The sequence below is a fragment of the Aptenodytes patagonicus genome, chromosome 11, assembly GCF_965638725.1.
Source record: "Aptenodytes patagonicus chromosome 11, bAptPat1.pri.cur, whole genome shotgun sequence".
In the NCBI taxonomy this organism is placed as follows: Eukaryota; Metazoa; Chordata; class Aves; order Sphenisciformes; family Spheniscidae; genus Aptenodytes; species Aptenodytes patagonicus.
Window position 1 is genome coordinate 4,899,989 of NC_134959.1, and position 20,148 is coordinate 4,920,136.

General features: G+C 38.5%; 1 protein-coding gene across 2 annotated transcripts in view; it reads right to left on the bottom strand.

Moving 5' to 3' along the window:
• The window catches only part of CDH13 (cadherin 13), a 525,814-nt gene that overhangs the window by 352,783 nt on the left and 152,883 nt on the right, over positions 1-20,148 (bottom strand). The gene's annotated exons all lie outside the window — the stretch shown is intronic.

The window sequence follows — 20,148 nt, forward strand, 5'->3', positions numbered from 1 at the left end:
TGGGGGGGGAGGGGGGGGGAGAGAAAAAAGAAAAAAGAAAACACACAATTATAAGTATCCACTTCGGAACATAGACTTCAAACATTTTTATGTTATTGCCTTGTCTACAGATCTCAGGAAGAAATGTCTCCTGATCTAAAGGGAAAAACTTTCAAAGAAGCTTTGTATTTGTGTGACTATAATTCATAGACAAATCTTATGAATATGCACTTTCAGAAGGATGAAGAGATTTTTACCATGCTAATTGGGGAGGTAGGAAATAAACTAAACACTTTGGACATGAACATTCTGTGATTACTCAAATCAAATGCACACCTAGTTCTACAAATTGGGCAGTAGCAGTAGAGACCTTGTTATCCTCCTCATCAAAACCTGGGATGTCTAAAGGCTCTTCTGCTGGCAAAGTGGTTTGAGATATCCCGTAAATCCTTATGCTTGGAATGGGTTGTTTACAGAATATTCAGCTTTGTCTACTGCAAAAGTGCTACAAAACAGAAAAATCAAACTGTAACATTTCTTACTAACTACCAGGATTGTGATATAGCGCATGAGCTGCGCTATCAGTATAGCTAAGGATTATGAGAACTTTTAATTAAACAATAACTGTCAACAACCCTGTTTCACTTTACATGGAAGATCCTCTCTGCAGCTCCTTCCTCCTCACACTTTTCCCCTGCTCCAGCACAAGTCCTCTCCACAGGCTGCAGCTTCCTTCAGGACATACCCACCTGCTCCTGTGTGGGGTCCTCCAGGAGCTGCAGGGAATCCCTGCTCTGGCGCCTGGAGCCCTTCCTCTTCCTCCTCCTCCACCCCTGGGGTTCACGCTGCTCTCTGACACTTTTTCCCCCTCACCCCTCACACCCAGGCAGCGTTTTGCCCCTTTCTTAAACAGGCTTCCACAGAGGCACCACCAGCGTCGCTGACGGGCTCAGCCGTGCCCTGTGGTGGGGCAGCTGTGGAACCGGCTGGAACCGGCTGGAACCAGCTGGAACCGGCTGGAACCGGCTCTGTCCAGCACGGGGCAGCCCCGCCTCGCCTCACAGAGACCCTGCAGCACCCGCCGCCAGCACCCGCACACCCCGTACGTTGACAAAGCCATTAGGAGCCTCAAGTGGGATTTTAAAAGGACAAAGTTGTGATCCTGTGAATTTGTGCCTGACTATCCTCTTACTGAGAACGGTCCAAACTCTATAGTCACCACAGTCTCTTGCATAAGAATTATCCCAGCACTAGAAGGATCTGCTTCTGCACAAGTTTTAGGCTTGCTTACATATTTTTAACGAAAAGCTGCTCTCATTTCCTCTGCTTTACTTGAGGGCAAGAGAACTATCCTTGGATTCACAGTGGGATAACAAACCAGAATTTCATCAGCTCATTTGTCATTCCATTGAATTTTGCTGAAAGCAAGAGGGATTATAAATAAAAAAGAAACAAAAAGCTCTTTACCCTCAGATACTCCAATCCCTCCAGACAAACCTATCTTGGTCTGTCATGTCGCAGACCCCTGCTTGCAAAGTCTTACACTGCAGTAGAAGCAGGGGGGAAAAAACCACAGAATTTGGGAGCAGTAGCAGTTTAAAACAATTTCACAGTGCTCAGACTGTGCTGGTGTCCATGCTGCTCTCCAAGGCCAGGAACACTCACAGAAAGGGTCTTGTGCTTATGGTAGGATTTTGATGGAAGGCTCTCTGTTAGCAAGGCCTCCCTGGCGTAAAACCACCCAATTTATGTTGGTGATATGACAGGCGTTTTAACAGATTCACTGCAATCTCCTAAAGTTATCAACCCACAAAAAAGACAACATTTTCCTGTCACCACAAATGTGGGAAGTTGAAATTCTCTATACTAATCAGTGTATAGATTGCAGCCTTACTGAATTATGAGTAGATTCTCTTTTAACTTATTCTTTTCCTCCCTTAAAAAAAAAACAAACCAACAAACAAAACAATGAAACAGGGTCTTAGGAAGGTACCTTGTTACATTGAATAAATATGTGCTTCTCAGTCAAAAACTGCTGGTGATCTAAAATTTGGCATCACTCAAATTGTGTCAGGAGTAAAAAGTAAAAAAAAAAAAATCCTAACAAAACTATGATAAAGTAATCACTTAAAAACAAATGTCATAGTTCAGAGCTATAGCATCACCCACCCAAACACTATAGGTCACATTCAAAAAGAGGCCACGCTGTGTTGTGCTTCAAGAAGAGGGGATAAGCTGGCTGGGAGTAGACTTCTCCCACCTTGCTGCTCAGCATTCACAAACCTTGAGATTCCTGCATTGCTGCCATCTGTGTGCATTGCAGAAATTCAAAGACCACATGCAGATTCGACACATGGAATCAGAAGTACTTCGAACTATATTCTGTATTCCCTTGGAGTTATGAATTTGATACTTTTAGATCTTTTATAGTTTGCTCATCTGTTGACCTTGCTTTATGAAACCCTGCAACTTTTTCCAACAAGGGCAGAAGCAGAGTTGTTTGAAAGTGGGAAACTGTTTTCTTACCATATCTCATCCAAAAGCACTGATGCTTTCAATTCCCAATTCTACCACAGAAACAAGAGTATTTGACGAGGTTAATAGCAAGGAGAGGGAAAGAAAATGAAAAGGCTCTGAGAAATACTGATATGTAGGAGAGAAATTAGAAGTGGGTGGAAGGAGATGAAGTGATCATAAGGATAGAGAACATTGAAGATTATTCGGACCAAGGGCCAACAGAGATGAAACTGAAGCCAATTGTTAAGACAGTTGAAGAGAACTGTAGCCTTAGATAAAATCCCTAGTCTGTAGTTAGGGGCAAATGTGAACTTTATCAGAATGATGATGTCTCCTGGACTGGGACGACCTGGGAATGTTGCACAAGATTGCATTGCATTCCCAGTCATTCTCACGATGCCCCTCACTGGGAACATTTGCTTCCTTAAACTCATACAGCTTCTGGGGAAAAGCCAACGAAGATACCCAAAATTTACAGTACTTGAGCTGCCTGTACCAGGCTCCAATAGCAGCTACATAGCCTAAGGAGCTGGCCCTGGCACTGACCACACTTTCCTGCCCCGCCAGGCACTCAGGAGAGATCTGAGGAGTTTCAGCTTCATCAGCTTACTCAGATTTCCCACCTGTGGCGCTACATCTATCTCTTAAACAGGCCTACACATTGCTGATGCTCTAAAAAAGCATAGCCCGTTAAGTATAGGGCAAATAGGATTTTTAGTTCTTATTCTCTGGTGAAGAAAACTTGCTCTGCACACAAAGCCCGTGTACAAATCTCTATGTAAAAACTATAAAGGGTGATTAATTACTCCTCATGTCCTCCAAGTACTAACCAGTATAACAAGAAACTAGACAGGGTTTTGTGGATATCAGTGTGGGAAGGTTCAGACGGATACTGAAGAAAGCTTTCCAGCTAACCATTAAAAGTGGGTGCTGAGGACATGCTGAATATGTACCATTGCAGTGTTTTAACACAAGGTTAATCAAATACCAGCTTAATCCAAAATCACTCAAGACCATTCTTAGTACCTGATCCTGCTTCAAACCAAAAGGATGGACTAGGTGGCACCTTAAAGTCTTTTCCACGCATAAAAGTTCTAGATTCAATTAATTTCCCTGTCCTTTCAGGTCTACATTAGGCCTATATATGTGGGGTTCATTCAAGAAAAGAAAAACTACAAAAATGCAGTGAACTAACCACTGTGTCTTACTACACAGCTTATTCATCTAGCTGAGTCCTCAACACTGAACTCTCTCCTAAGACTGAAGGAAATCTGGGCATGGGACTGAGAACTTCTGAATATAAGATGAACAAGCGCACGCGAGAAAACGTAAAACAGCTCAGACTGTTCCACTGAGAAGCTGTCTAAATGATCAAAAGTGCCAGGTTTCAAGAAGGTACGGATGTATCTTTTCAGGAATAAAACATTACAGAGTTCTTCCAATAAGGTCTTTTCAGATTAGTATTTAAACAATCCCCAGATACTAAAAAAATAAAAGTTGTTACCCAAATCTGTCAGTTGGATGGATAGCACATGCTCTAAGGAGTCTGCCAAGGTTCATGGAGAGAAGAGACCAAACCTCCTGGCAGTCTGCCTAAAATGAAAAGGTGGTCTCCCAATATATAACGCTTCGCTGCTTGGCAACCATGATGACGTATGATCCTCATTGATGTATGATGATGTTGATGATGTTCATGCATTTGTCACAGAGATGAGGTGTGAGGAAAGCCATGAGATGGATAATTGACATTATTCATACTACCCAGCTGCATTATAACAGATTGGACAAATGGCAGCCTGATGAGAGTGGCCACACACATTAAAACCTCTCATGTCCTCCTGCACACTCACTTTGTGTTAGAGCTTAAGGAGTTTAACTGGATTCTAAGCTCTTCAGAGCAAAGACTACTTGTTTGCTCTGTATCTGTACAGTACTTGCATCAAAATGATTCAGGTTTGGTGCTCAAGGTGCTACAGAAGTGCAAAAAATTAATAAGTAACTGTTCAGCTACAACCCTAAACTAAAATTTTGTTAATGCTACACCAGACACGACTAGTGATTGTGTCTCATTGTCAAGAACTCAATGGGCAATTAAAACAATGATCTAATATTTATTTACATGAAGGCAGAGTTCTTCATTTATTGATGCATGTATGACTCTTTTGATGTTCCTAGTCATGCTCCAGCTACCAAGTGAACATCTTTATTGCGCTTAATATGCCATATGGTATGAGACAGGCTCCAAAACTCCACGCAAGCAAAATGAAAATACTGCCAAGCATCTCCCAATGAAAAACAAAATGCGTGTCACTCATCGCCCTCTGTTCATTTCTCAGCCTCCTATATTAGACTTTTACTCCTTTCTGTAAGAAAGCTCATTCACATGTGAATCGTACAGGATATTTTTGTCCACCAAGCAATATTCATTATTAGTAATACCTGCATGCATCCCAAGGATTTAATAAGCTCAAAGTCAGTGATTATCATCAAAGCACCTGTTGGAAAAAGGATTCTTGTGCAAGATCTCAAGTCCATTACTGTAGCGATGGGAAACTGAAGCTGCGATTGGAAGTATTACCCTCTATAGATCTCGGCAAGAAATCTCAAGTTCCTGGGATTCATCATTTCAGTGCATCCCATTCTCACTGTTATGATACGCCACATATGTGAGGTTTCTACACAACTGTGATATTTATGACAATGAACCACAGATATTTTAAAGAATACTATTTTAAAACATTGAAAGGTTAGCAGTTGGATTTCTTGTAAACTATATAGAAAGAAAACAAGCTGAAATAGATTTCTTAAATTCAAAAGCGTATATTAGGCTGATATATTCCTCTTACAAAGTAATTTTTTTCCAAGTTTAATTCTCAGAAGTTTAATTTGTTTTGAACAGAAATACAAAATCCATAATTTTCTCTCTCACAAAATCTCTACAGAGGTATTCTGAATAATTAAGTACACATATTTATCTATAAACACACGAAAACTTACTCTGTATGTCTCTATGTATACGTATTCGTATTTTTATGTTAGCTAATGCTAGATAGCAACAAAATGGCTCCTCAGTGAGGAAATTTCACATTGAAAATACACAGCAAACACACACACACAGACTTGATTACTTATTCAATGAAGGTTAGGATCGTTTTTGTAAATACAACCTAGCTTTGTTCAAATCAGTGGGAATTACAACATCGAGTGAATATTATCCTGTGTATTTTTTCTTATCCTTTTTAACAGGTAACTGTAGATTATATTGAAACCACAAGTCAGAAGCTGTACCTGTGAGAGGTCTAGAGATGCAAGAAAAGTACATTACAGCTGCACAAAGGCAATTTAACTTTCCAGCCCAGCAGAGATCCCTCAGCTCTGCTAAAAAGTCCTCCCTGCTCAATGGTATTAGCAAAATACAGGAGTTAGACAGAAACTGGCAAAGCTGAGCCTCATTAACTACAAAGAAAGAAAAGTGATGGTTGAAGCAAATGGAAATGCTTCTGAGTGCTGCTGTTGTATATAAAAATTCAAAAGTACTGTGACCTAACGAAGCTCTCATTAGCAATAAATATTGACATTGACTGAAAACAGCAGGCAAGTAACGAAGGAGATGGTAACAGGCCACCATGTGGCAGCGTTCGTTGCACTGTTGAACGCCTGACTCCGGTACAGGGTGTCACACAGCAGCCCAACACAAACTAATAGAAATGCAAAATGTTATGAGTCTTCAAGAGATGAATTATCCTGTCAATGTGGAGAGGATGAAATCTACCTGGAACCAACACATCTGGACAACCTAAATCCATCCAAGAACAAAAGAGGAAACAACAGCAAATGACAAAGGCAGCCGAGAAACAAAAGAAATCCTGCTTTTCAGGCCAATATTGTCAATTAGGAGAAACAGCTTCTCTCCCTTCCTTTGAGATGCCTTCAAAATCATCTCTGAAACATGGGTTCTGGCAGGGAGCCCACAGTGTGTTTATTTCTGCTGGTTTTCTGCAAGAGTACCTGAACAGCAGAAGGAAAAATAGAAAGAGAACAATGCTGCCCCATGACACTTTTGGGGGCAGACTAAAGTCCAGACAAGACACTGTCAACAGTTAAGTCAGACAGGTTGTTCTTTAAGATATGAGGTTATCAGTATTTCATATCTAAATGTGCTCTGGAAATAATGGATTCATAGCTTAGAAAAGCTACAAATGTGAATAACGTCTTTCTTTACACAAAAAAAAATTATTGAACATTTAAGAAAATGAACAAAATTAATTTTATTAAAATCTTTTTTGAAGGGTTTTTAAAACAGTTTAATGCTAAATTCTAGCTCTGCAGCAGAATTGCTACAGAATGCTTGTTGGATTTTAAAAAAAAAAAATCAATAGTAGGTTATCTCCCACTGCATGTTAATGATTCTCTTGTATCTATAATTTCTTTATGTGCCCCTGAAGTAAATTATAATGATGACTTATTTAGCATCCAGATAGTCAAAAACTGAGGAAACATGAGCAACAGTACAATGTTCATCAAACTATAACAAGAATTGTTTAATACAAATACCCGTCTATATTTGACTTCTTTGAACGAATAAGTACTAAACAAGATACTTTACCCTTCCACACACTTATGATGTCTACAAAAACAAACTGATTACCTAAACTGGCAAACATCCCCACGCAATTTGCGTGCGATGACCAGATTTGTGCATACCCCTGTTAAAATGCAAAAATCAGGCCAACAGTTCATCCAGCAGGCACTAGGGTGGTACGTATCTGCCCTTCAGAGAATACCCTTTCCACAGTATAAATGGTACCTATTAATAGTCGCAGGTTTTTTCTGTGCTGACAAAATGCATAGCAAGGATATATCAGAGATAGGAGACAAGCTTCCTATAGATCAAGACAGACAAAGCATTTCACCCAGAAAACCAGCTGCAGCCAATAAAAGCTGCAACATTTTCACTGGAAGAATCATGCTGGTCCCTCTTCTGCATTACCCGGCTACCACCAATAGTCATAGCAGGGCTGGAAAAATTGCTAACAATTTGAAACTCTGTAGTGCAGTTCATCTGAGCGATAAGTGATACTAGCTGCCTTTGTGTAACGGGTATGATGTGTGATTCCAGAATGAGTGACTCCCTCCCCACTGAAGACCCACATTAGTGATGCTCTGCTCTGTCTCTCTCCTCGCCTTCTGCTATACCCAACACTGTACTCGGGCATCTCTTCACATCTCACCAAGCTCTCTGCCTCTCTTCTCCTAGCACATCACAACACCGCTTGGCTAGATGCGAGTATGGCATCGGGTACCCTGAGCTAGAGCTGAACAACCCTGCCCTAAAACCGGACGCATCACAACTTGTATCAGCCCAGCACTGAAACAAAATGTATTAGCCCTGCAGCACCGGGGTTGCTCTTTGGGATTCCAGCGAGTATTTTCACAGAGCACAGAGTACTATGTGAGCAAGACAGCTCCATCAGCAAACTCAAGGACTCCTGCCTTTTTCAGCACAGATATGTCGCTGCTTCTTCTTGCCTTCTTCCACCATGCTTCCCCTTTCCTTTCTCCTAGAAAGAAAGATCCCTCAATGGCATCTCATGTTCTTCAGCAAGTTTATTCTACCAACAGGGCTCCATCAGCAGTCTCTGGCTGCTTGAAATTACAGGAAAATACAAACACTACAAACAAAACTTAAGGCATTCCCTCCCCCCCCCCCAGCAGAACTCACCAGCTCACACTACATGGTACCTTCACACATCCTTTTGCTGCCAGCTGCCTCATTTAGGGCAAAAATCTAATCAAGTGGAAGGAGTTGTAACACATTGTTCTCAGCTGGAAGTTATCTTGACTTATTCATTACAATGTAGACACATTATTGACTGATCTCCTGGGTCAGTGGCTGCATTATAAGGCATGGTAATACTATAGCTTCTGCTCTAAGCCCTAGAGAAAAATTACTATTTCAACAAAAATATGATGTCAGTGAGTGTGTCTGAAGAAAAATATAAAAATCAAACTTTAGATGTTATATCACAATAATTGATCTTCTGAGCACAACACATAATTCAGTTTAAATGGAGCTGTTGCAGCTTTGTAAATGCAGAGGACACTTAAACTGGTAATACATTTGTGGAGCTACAGTCTCAAAGGAACTGTCACATCTGTGGAGGAATATGACATTTCACTAATAACACTGCATTGATTCTGAACAGTCCAAAGGACCCCAAACCCAGAAGCAATATGTAGAAAAGACTCTTTTTAACTTTGTTAGTTTCAATGAAAGGGTTTCCCATTGCAATGCAAATGATCCATATTATTCCATTTTAGCAGATTTACATAACATTTTGCTATGAATCCCAGGAGAACATAAGATGAAATTAACTTTAGATTCTTACAAAATCTTTACTGGCTGAGTCCAAGACACAAGCAGACGGAATCAGACATTCAAATGTATTCAATATGTTGTGGCTCTGCAAATTGCTGTGAGAAGTTTGTTGTTATAAAATTAATTGTGTCCTATAGCGGAGGAAGAGGAGACAGAAGTCTGAGTTTGTACAAGAATTCCCAGTGGGATATCATGGATAATTTACTTTGAATGCTGGCTGAATAAAGCATCAAGAGGCACTACTGACCATGAATTTTCTTGGCTTCTGCACAAGCACACATCTGATCTTTGAGCAGTCACCCTAAGTGCTACCCAAACCAAATTTCTTGATATATGTAATTTATTGAAAACTAATCAGTTGAGGTTGTATTCAGCAGAAGAAACAGTGTCCCAGGAGATTTAACTATGTAAATAAATTGCTGCCAGCAGATGTCAAAAAGTAACAACAAGCAATCACTCACAGAAAATAACTACAGTGCAACCAGCACAGAAAGTACCTTATTTACGCCAGTATGTTTTTAAAATGTCCCCAAAGCCACAAAATTATTTAGTAAGGGTTTTCAGTTAACTAGACAATTTACCCACAGGTCATGGGGATTTTTTCCCTCAAGTTCACAATTAAAACTGTTTGTCTTCAAGGTCAGTTTGTTAAAATTACAGTGCTCTGTCATTTCTTAACGTGATCTGTCATAACTTCTTGTTTCCTTCTTTTTAATTTTTTTTTCTTTTTTTTAATGGCACAAGCTTCTGTCAACGCTCAACTAAGACCAGTTTTCTACGAGTCTTAATTTAATTGAAATTATGATATACTATTAGATGAACAGAAGATTCACTAAATTATGCACACATTTACGTTTGCCTGAAGTTTGGGCCATTAGTAAGAAAGCTTATCAAATGACAGAAATGAAATATCTGGCCTCACTGGAGGAATGGATGCTTTGTCCACTCATTCAGAGGGAAGTACATAACTCAGCGATCTGAGGATGGAAGAAGAAATTACTATTCTAAAAAAATATCTTTTGTCCTACACCAAATCCATGGCAGCCACTCACACCCTTATACACTTGCTTTTTTCAGAGATGGGAGAAAAAAAATATTGCTTGATATCTCTCTCTTGCTCTAGCAGTACATTGAGACAAGAAGTCAAAGTGCAGGAGCTTTTCATTAAATAAGCTATCAATACAAAGTGCTTTTTACACATTACCCACAGATACCGTGTGGAAGCAATATTGCCTCCATCTTCTCAATCTTGAGTCTTGGTTTCACCTTCTGTGTGAAATTACAACTGATCTGTAATTCAACAGAGAGTTGAATAGACTGCTTCCTAACCTCAACACTCTGATAAAGAAGCAAAACTATTGGTCAGGACATGCTAGGAAATGTTAAAAAAACCCAAATACATGGACATCTACACACAGCTGCCCTTCTTCTGGAATCATAATCATTACAAAAGTCTTTCCTGATGTACAATAATGTTTTCTTAAAAGGCATCCCCAGGAATAAAGCTTTCAGCTTGTGCCATGTGCAACTAATTTCCAAACAGCACTCAGCGGTGGGAGTTTGTTTCAGAAATAGAGAATGACGCATCATTTACAACACATAAAAGGAAATGAGAGTGAGTAATAAATCCACTCTGTAATATTTTCCTTTCAAAATGGATACTGTAGGTTGCTGGCCTATTTTCCCAGCTGCTGAATGAGTAATGCCATGCCTGAAAATCTGCTCAAACCATTTATTCAGTGGATTGTTCAACTTTCCCAGTGAAAAACTGAAACAAAGTTCCTCCTGTTTCCAGGGGAAATCTTTTGCCTTCTCATCTTCTCCATCAATGAACCCAACAGAGAAATAACAATTTCTCTTAGTGCTTTTTACAAAGTTCTCTCAAGTGAGTTCCCTCAACCTTTTTTTAAGAGTCACCAGTAGAAAGTTGATTTTTTCAGACATATCCGATAAACACACAAACAGACCTACACACCTTTGCAGTCCTCAGTCTAAAGACTGGTTTTTTGAAATACAGCCCTTGGACACAGTTTATGAAAAGCTTCTCAGAATGCCTTCAAAAATCTAAATTGCATTTAAATTTGCAAAATTAGTTAAGCTTTTGTTTTACTCAAGTATCAAGCCAATTCCAACACACAGATCATTCTATAAACCACGGAAAATCAACTGCTTAATTGCAGCCTCCTAAAGTACAAAACTTCTGAGATTAATGAAGAAAGCCACCTCTCAAAAATCTGCTAGGTTTTAAACTTGCTCAACTTATCGTCATCTCTTTCAGGCAATATCAGCGCTTGACTAACAGTTACAGAACCAAATAACCTTGGTTTAAATTTTGACTCTCACACTAAGATCAGACAAGTAGCACTGCTGAGAACAATGTAATTAAAATTGCACCATGTAATCTTGCTCTACACAGTCATTCCCAGAACAGTTTCTATTCACATCAAACACAGGCTTTTATACTTTAAAGAAAGACGGGCTTTGGCATCTTCCACAAAAGAACTGACCTGAGGGAAAGTATATTCTGTCAGTCAGGATCATTTATAAGCAACCTGAAATTTGTTTACATAGATAAACCAAGGAAAGAACATCAGGCTACTGAAGTTTCTGCCTCTTTTTAATAACTAAGAAACAATGAAAAAAAACCAAAACAGGTAACATGTACAGCCCAATAGTGATTATTTGATAAGCCAGGTGACACTGCTGTTCACGTTTGCATTGCTACGCATGCTCACATTTAAACAAGTAGCACTGCATATGAAGCAAATGACAACGAAAAGTTGTGTCAATTACTTAAGACAATCTATGTTTCAAATATGCACCATGGTTGGTAGTGCCATTTGGCTGCTTGCCGGTTTCCAAAGGTGGATATCCACTTTCATTTAGCATTGTGTACATGATGCTACCAGCTTATAGTTTGCATCAATGCAACCACAAGCTGAGGCCGAGATCAATGCAGCGTTTGATTCCAAGCCTTTTTGTCAGCTTCAGGAATATAGATCAGGCCAATAACTGACCGTTTCAGCAGAAAGCTCATACCAATGAATAGAATTTTTCCTTATATTACACTCCATAGTCAACAAAAGCTACCTGAGCCAACATCCCAGATACGAACACCCACAACGGGGACTGTTTGTAGAAAAAAGCATTACACGAAAAATTAAAACAGAACATCTCCAGTGTGGAGATTAAGGACACCAGAATACCCCTAGTGAACAATATTTCTTTAAAGTAATACAGTTTTATATTATTTATTATATTTCTTGTTAGTATAATTTATTTTCAGATGGTGATCACACTGGAGACAGATCGGACAAGATGCTGGCTTACCACACAGTAATTATAATTCTGACTTGGCAATCAATATATAACCAAGTACTCTCTTAGATTAATAAGTTACAGTTATTCCTAAAACTACTGGAATTCTATGTACCATCATAGTTGCCAACACAACAAAATCTGCTGGTCGTTCAGTGGCAGATCTATATCCACTCATTTCATTTATTTTTTAAAATCTAATATTTACTTTCATTTTTCCAAGTCAAATAGATGAAAAAGCATGACTTCTCATCTTCCCCTCTCTTTCCTCAGTCTTGGTATAGGTACCATTGATTGCAACTGCTCTGATGACTAGTGATATAGATTTCCTGCACTATCACCTGACTTTGCAGTATCAGAATGCAGAAACCTTAGCATATCTGTTTGAATAACTGTCTCTCTTCTTTCACATTAGAATAACCATAATGATTACAATGCTTATGAAGTTTAAAGGGATAAGATAATAATCAGCCATTCTTTACTTTGCTTCTGGTTATAAACCCATTAAAAAAAAACAGCACTAAATCTGTGCATTTTTCCAGCTCATGTCCCCTTCCAAAGCATTAATCTCTTGTGACAAATAAAGCACCATCCTTCTGTACACCGATATACCTCATTTGTGTTGCACTTTGCTAATGGTTACAATCACAACAAACTGAGAATTAATTTGGTAAATGTGATTTGCCAAAAGTTTTCAAGTGACATAATGTTATGTATTTATACCCATGGCTGCTTAGCAACTTTGTAGTAGTTCTATCCAGGAATTGAGGCGTAAATAAAGAATCGTGCTTATACCAGAGGGCGCATATGGGACATTTATAGATTTAGGAGCAGAAAGGTTATCAGAATTCATCACCTAGCAACAAATATAATATCATCAGCTCCCCTGTCTAGCAAACATCTAGCAAGGAATATATTATAAACTCCACTGACTCGTGAGTTAACTTGGTAGTTTGAAGTTTAAATGAACTCTACAGCTAATTAAACCTATCTCAGTGCTTCTGTAGGCTGTATGTTTGCATTTTAGCACATGCTTTATTCTGGAATAAACAGTTGCCATTGACTCATCAACAGATGGGTCACATTCAAAAGCTGACAGATTCCAAGGAAATGAGAAAACAGAAATGCCATATACTTTCTTACGGTTCCCAAGAAAACGAGAATGGTTACATAATGCATGTAAATACAACGCACGGAAGCAATTCTGAGAACACGCTGAGAGCCCTGCAGACTCCGAGAATACGATCGAACTGTAGTGTCAACATGGTTTCCACAATGCAACTTTGGTGATGATTCCAGTACAAAAGACTGGTTTTACAACTCCACACTTGTCTTAAACATTTCAAAGTGATGGATGTAATTATTCACTAGAATCATTTAACAATAGACTAGAACTTGCATCAATGAATATTAACTAAAAATAAAATTAGTTTTCAAGTACCAAAGGCTTTGTGTATTCAGCCTGCTAGACAACTTTCTTTCATTCCCTCCCTCCCCTTCTCTCTCCCCTCACTGTTTTGCATAAATACTCTATTATTATAAACTCCCGCTGTCTTGAAACTGATGAGACATATTATTGTATAGGCAATGCCTGCTATTGTATTTCAATGTAGAGTGATATAGGTGCAGTGTTACCATCATACTTTAAAGTTGTTCATCTCGTATTATTTTAGGAATGCAACTCTTAATCATCACCTTCGAGACCTTTGTTTTGAAAACCTCTTTATTAACATTTCCTTGCAAAGCTGAAGGCTAAACAAAACCAGACTGCATTACAACTCTGATAGATGTCCATCAATGTTTTGAAGTTCTGCCAGAGACAAGTCTAGAATGAGTATATTCTTCACCATGGAAGCTTTCACAGAAGACTAAATTACAGACAGAGAGCTGGATCCTCAACTGGCATAAACAACACGGCCCTGCTATCCATTCCTACACACAGAACAGTTACCTTACATATATCCCAATCCCAACATATGAGAACACTTCCTTGCAGAACGAATCAGAGTCCAGCAGCGCTGGCTTACTGAAATTTGGTTACCTGACCAATCATGACAAGCAATCAAGGAATAAAATATGGACTCTCTACATTCACCCACATCTTTGCCTGTCTTTGCAGACCAAGCCTTTATACTGTTTGCGTACTCAGTCTCTAGTCTACTCCACATGGCTCACGTCTTGATAGCACATGACTGCACAAACACCAAGGATGAATGTGCTCAGTTCTTCAAGGAAGTGTTTCTCTTACAGTGATTTACAATTTACATGCCTGCCTTCCATCAGCTCTTCTGCTGACACTATCTTTCCATAGAAGGTTCCTATACAGTAACTGACAATAAATTATACTGCTCAACTTAGTTACCTTTCCAGAGTTGTTTCCCAATTCTACATTCCTCCTCCAGCTTTCCAAAACACCAGGGGAGTAAACATTATTTTACTGCTGCATTCACTTGCTCTTCCAGAAGGAGACTCTGCATTTCTCTCTCTTTTTCTTTTAAAGTATTTAGAATACCTTCCTTTATAGCTGTGGAAAATAAACCAACTTTTATCCTGACTTAACATATTGGGAGTTCCAGGTTCTGTAACTGTAAATTGCTCATTTGACGTCACACAACCAGTCAGTTCCAGAGCCAGTGCAAGAACCCAGGCTGGCTCTCTCCACTGCAGGGACCTGCCAATTGGCCATAGGTCTGTAGGGCACTACGCATATATAATGGTCTGAATCAGCACACTAAGTGAAGTTGCACGCACCCCAGAAGAACAGCAGGCATTTTGACACAAGCATCAATGCTTGCTTGGGAAGAAATCCAGAACTGCAAGGATAGTTGATCGGCGCTTGTAAAATAGGCTCAAGAAAGTTAACTACTACCTGAAAGCACCATTTGACAATAAACAGCGTTACAAAGACTGTCACTCTCAGAAACAGCAAAGCTTTTTGTAGGCAGAAGCATGTTAAATTTATTTCATTGTCTCCTTATACAGAAGCCGACAGTTTTTTTATTTGCACTGAAATAGGTTTTGGCTACTAGTATTGAAAATTCATTTATTCAAAATGCATACTATGACCTACAGAAATCAGGCACAGGCACAGAAACTACCTGAGAAAGTTCACCTCAAGGGCAAGCACATATATAAAGTGTTGAAAACGTTAGACAGGGATGCTCAAATTGGTAGTTAGGATTAAAAAGGATAAGTAAAATTCAGTAGTACCAACATGAGCATCCAAATGTTGAATATAGACAGTAACTAGACATTAATATTTAGAAACTCAGCTTAGTGCATTTAATTGTTATTAAGAATGGAATTAAATTCACCAGAGAAGCTTCAAATACCATAGCTCTATTCCCATTCCCAGCTAGGCATTATGTATACAACATGGACCAGCCTTTTAACAGGCCGACACCAGTTCTTCTCCAGTTAGTACAAATGGTACAACATGGAATAACACCAGTAGGAAAAATCAAGAACCAGCGATTAGATTCTGTAATGTTACACAACATTATGGTTAAGAGATAAATGGAAAAGGAATTCACATATTCAAAAGGAAAGTGTTACTGTTCATTTGAGTGAATTCTTTAATTCCTAGGCCATAGGACAGATGGAGATTTCATTAATGGTGAGAGCGTTTGATTCTATGCGACAGAAAAACTGCATCCAAAATGAGTGCTCCTATTGCTGAGCTCCCGGAGAAAGATAACACTAGCACTATACTTTTTGTAAAAGCAACTTTTTTTTCTTTTTTTCTTTTTTTTTTTTTTTTTTTTAATTCTGCCTCCACCACTTATTCCAAACACGATTTTTCACTCTAGGTCAAACAAAATAATCTCTTAATATTAAGAAGATTTCTATTTTTAATTTAAGCAAGGAAAAAAAAAACCCACAGAAAAGAAAACCCAGATTTTCAAATTCAAAAGAATTTCTGGGCCAAAAAACAATTGTTCTTACAGGTCCGTAAGGTGCATTATGAGGCGTTACCCTAATAAACTAATGTGTAATACTGTTTCTGATGTAACTCTTAATTAGAATTTCAGTATTTTTAAATAAACAATGAGATTAAATAGATTTATGAAAAATACAAAAGCATTGGTGCCCCATTAAAAAAACACCACCTTCCAACCAGTAAAACTATTTAGTGTTCTTTATCTTGTTTGAAGTACTGTGTGAAGCAAACAGATAAACAATTTTTCTATTACTTTTTTACACAGACCCAATATCCATTCTATGTGGAAACAAATATTGGTGCTGTGTAAATTAGTTTCTTGCTTATTAAAATATCACCACATTCCCAAAGGCACAGAAGGGAATTAGGGATTTCTCTTTTCAGATGTTACCTCCTTACCTCCTTCCATAAATCTTAAAACTTTGTACATAATTAAAGACTGATGCAGTGTATAACTTATCATTATATATATATCAGTTAACATTTCTCATTAAGGCTACAGATTTTGCAATTGCAGCTGCTGCGTGGCAAATAAGGTCTTTTTTTATGCAGCCCCCATAAAACAACCTACGTTACGATTCATATTGTTTTGTTTCTGGTTTGTTGGGGTTTTTCTCCATGGCAGATATGTACATTTCTGCTATTCCTTTAAGAAAGCATTTATCTGAGAAGCAGGAGTTCAAATGCAGCATTTTAAGAAAGCCCAAAAGAAGACACTTCTTAGCAAACATCAGAGCAGAGCAAATAATTCAGAATAATCATTTATTTATTGGATTTCCCATTTATTTTTCTATTCACCACAGATTGCTAAATTCTTATATGTAAATTATTCATGAACTTCTGCCAATGCTTCTTCCATTTAAATTACTATGAAAATGTAGTTGCAATTATTCAGATTTCAACATTGGCTCTGTCAGTTTTTTGGAGCACTGGTTCTGTTCCATGATTGGTTGCAACTTGCCAATTTGGAATACGTTTCAAGCATTACACTTGAGTACACAGTTCAAAATTTACTTTGTCAGGTCTATACTTGCAATTTGTGCTCTGAATATAATGTTTTCTGACATTTCTATACTGACAAAAGCTCTAGTGTAGACACAGCTATATCTTGCTTCAATGGATGTTTCAGTGGCATTATTTCAGTTATTTTCAGTGCCAAAGCCATTACCAAAATACATTAGACAGACAGAAGAGTTCTTTGACATTAACTGCCTCTGTGTTTTCTACTATTTATAAAGGTGCTGTCTGTGCCTGTGTCAGTAGGGCTCTTGCTAACAATCCCAGCTGATTGCTGCTCAAGCTGTCCTTAAACTGTATACCCAGCACTTAAGGGGGTAACACAACAGATCACATCCCAAGAGTCCAAAAGATCACATCCCAAAAGTCCATGACAAGTAACAGTCCTTCTGAACAGCAGGTTCAGACCTTGGCTCATCAGTTGATTCCCTCCACGCAGGAGGGAGTGCTCTGCCGTACAGAGCTGTTAATCACTTTAGGTAAAGCATCCTGGCATCCCACCAGGCCACCCCCGGCCAGAAGTCCCTGTCCTTCTCCAGCACCTGGAGCTCATGCACGTGCACAGCAGGAAGCCCTCACTACTGCCCCTGCAAATCTTCTCTGACAAAAAAGAGGTGGTGAAACTTAAGGACAGAGACAGTTCAGTACCAAACCAAAAACAGACTTCCCCTGATGTAAGGCAAGTCCAAGGGGTTCCTGTTCTTCAGTTCCCTTATTGTGTTTTGTTTCTGGGTTTTCTCCCAAGTGTTTCACTGCACCTGCTTCAAACTCAAGTGGAAGGGTGAATGTAAAAAGTTTTTCACTTCAGTATTAGCATTACTGAAGATCATCACATTTTCATCTCAAAAATCTCTAAAGCTACGTGTAAATCTACATTTGCACCTTTATTATTGAAACATTGTTTTGTACACGGTGTATCTCATGCGCATTGTCGACAGTCAAATGACCTGACTAACCATGTGGTTAAATGCAGATCAGAAGGAGGGACAGGCAGAAAAAACACAGAGCTACAGAAAATATTGCAAGTTGCAAAATAGTAATTCACCATTCTTTCAAACTTTCAACAGTTTACTTTTTCCTGTCACTTTTTCAGAAGATATGTCTTGGAAGAGAAAGATTATAATTGAATCTCCCAGGGTTAGCAGTAATGCATTTTACATTAGGGAGCCTGATCTTGCTTCACAAGGTTGAACAGTGTTTGCAAGCCAGTAAAGCCACACCGCTTACTGTAATACATTCCTCTTTCCTCAAAACGGTAAGCTCCAGCAGTGATGGCGAAGGCACTCAATTGAAAAGATCCAAATAAGAAAGTATCGTCATGTGAAATAAGGATAGATTATGTACTATATTCAGATTGCTTATTTCAGGAGTGAAGTTTACATAAGAAATGCACCTTTGTAATGGTACAGACAAAAAACAGTCAAAGCAATAGTAATATAATCTAAAATTAAATCTAATGTAATCTAAAAAGTCAACCTAAAATTACATTAGTAATTGCAACTGGGATTTATAAACAAAGCATTTTTTAAGAGGATGTATTTTGTGTAAGTTTTTCTTTGAAGTCCCTGGGCAGCACATCAAAGAAGGGAATATAGCATGCTTATTCTCTAGGGATGATTCTTAAAAAATCATCCTGCCGCAGAACAGGGACCCATAAAAACTGTATTGGGGACACATTTTGTCACTCCTCTCAGCAGAACAAATGTGCGTAGGCAAGTTCTGTCTATTACCTTCAATGAAGGTTTGATCAAATCGCAGCTGTCTGATAATTACCTTTTGGTACAAAGAACAGCACACATGCTACCGAGCTGGGGAATTAGTCATCTCTCTTCAAAAACACACACAGGAACACGGTATGTCACTCAGAGAATTACCCAGTGAGCCATCTTACTGGGACCATTTGGAGTAGGTGTAGATTCTCAAATCACTGCCTCCTGATTTTTAGTGAAAAGACGGTTTCAGCCATAACATATGAAGGCAAAATGGAGGACGAAACGTGCGCTTCATTCAACTTCTTTCAGCAGCACCAAGCTTTTCTTTTTTTATTTTCAAACAAGTACTTCAACAGTACTTGAAGGATCAACCTGAATGCTTTTGCAGCCCAGATACTAGATAGAGGAGCAGAAGGAAATCAGTTAAATTAAAAAAAAAAAAATCTAGATGGTGCACTGCAAAATTTTGTGCAAGCCACTGATGCTGCAGAAAATTGATTTTCCCACAGGTTCTGCAGCTTTGCACTGCCTTTTGAAGTACAGAAGCTAGCTATATTTTGCTACGTATTTTTCCCTGAACTAGAGCCCATAACGGTTTTATATTTTGCTGAACATTTTCTAGCTGATTAATGTTATGTTTACCAAACTATAAATATAGGATGATGCCTCCTTGAAGAAGTAATTTTTCTCCTCTATTTTTGTAAATTGTTTTTGCTGTGTGTTTTTAAATAAATGGTGTAAACATGAAACTAAAAATAGATCCCTACATTGCATTTTATATATAGATTTTCTTTTTAATGAGCAGTATCAAAATAGCTGTAACCATCCTATATACAAACACAACTTGCACATTAACCATACAACATGTGCTGAAGTTTAAAAAGACATTAACTAGTTATTCAATAAAACAGAAAATTGTTGTGTCATTTAACCAGATGACATTATAAGAGGTTTTTTAAGTAGAGTCTGAAGTTTAGCTTCTCTATGTCCTTTCTAGGAAACCTTTTCTTTGCTGTCGTAAACACAGCCTGGATTTTTTGTTTACTTGTTTGCTTCGGAGGGGAGATTCGGGACATATGGTTCTTTGTTTGGCTTTATCTGTTAACCTGAATATTTCAGCTTTTGCTTCCTCACATGAAGAAGATACTAATTCTTGCCTGCTGTAAGTTCTTTTGTACCCACTGACAGAACTGATTAACAGACTTGAGCTCAGATCCATACTGTCAAAGGGATTTCTGCATTGGTCTCAGAAGGTTTTGATTAGCTTGTAATTAGAAAATATTTTG